Below are 1,110 nucleotides of genomic sequence, written 5' to 3' on the forward strand. Positions count from 1 at the left end.
TATATATATATATACATAGATATATATATATATATATACATATACTTTCATGGAATGCGAGCAAATGAGGATTATTTTTCAACATAGTCCAAGTTGCGATCCACACACTTCTTCGATCGATGTTGCAGAGCTTGGATCCCATTGGTGAAGAAGCTTTCATCCTGTTGGTCAAAAAGTTGTCAACAGCAGATATGACGTCATCGTCACTGCAATACTGGTTCCCAGCCAAGTGTTTTTTCTTGTTGGAGAAGAGATGATAGGGAGTTCAAATGAACAGTCACGCACAGTAGCCATTGAAACCAATGACTTATGTACTGCAACAAGACCGCTCTCGTCAGTTTTCCTGAGCGTTTGGTCTTGATAGCCTATCATAACCGCCTCAGCAAGTTGGCGTAGTACTCAATACTGACAGTGCGGCCTTTTTGAAGATAGTTAATGAACAGAAAGCCTTTTACATCATAAAACACTAAGACTATCACCTTCCATGCAGATGAAACAACTTTGGCCTTCTTTGGAGCAGTTGAGGAGGGGTGTTTCCACTGCATAGAATGTCTCTTTGTTTCTGGCTCAAAGTGTCCAACTAAATACTCATCTTGAGTTAGAAAAGGTCCAATGAAACCAGCTGAATCTTTCTCAAACAATGTCAAATTTTGTGCTTTTGATCAGGTATCAGAAGACGTGGCACTCACCGAGTTCATTCTCTTTACTCTTTACTCTATTACTTGTTTCAGCCATTTGACTGCGGCCATGCTGGAGCACCGCCTTTTAGTCGAGCAAATCGACCCCAGGACTTGTTCTTTGTGAGCCTAGTACTTATTCTATCGGTCACTTTTGCCGAACCGCTAGCTTACGGGGACGTAAACACACCACCATCGGTTGTCAAGCGATGCTGGGGGGACAAACACAGACACACAAACATATACGCATACATACATACATATATATATACATATATACGACGGTCTTCTTTCAGTTTCCGTCTACCAAATCCACTCACAAGGCTTTGGTTGGCCTGAGGCACTTGCCCAAGGTGCCACGCAGTGGGAATGAACCCGGAACCATGTGGTTGGTAAGAAAGCTACTTACCACACAGCCACTCCTGCGCCTTGT

The sequence above is a fragment of the Octopus bimaculoides genome, chromosome 2, assembly GCF_001194135.2.
Source record: "Octopus bimaculoides isolate UCB-OBI-ISO-001 chromosome 2, ASM119413v2, whole genome shotgun sequence".
Classification (NCBI taxonomy): Eukaryota; Metazoa; Mollusca; class Cephalopoda; order Octopoda; family Octopodidae; genus Octopus; species Octopus bimaculoides.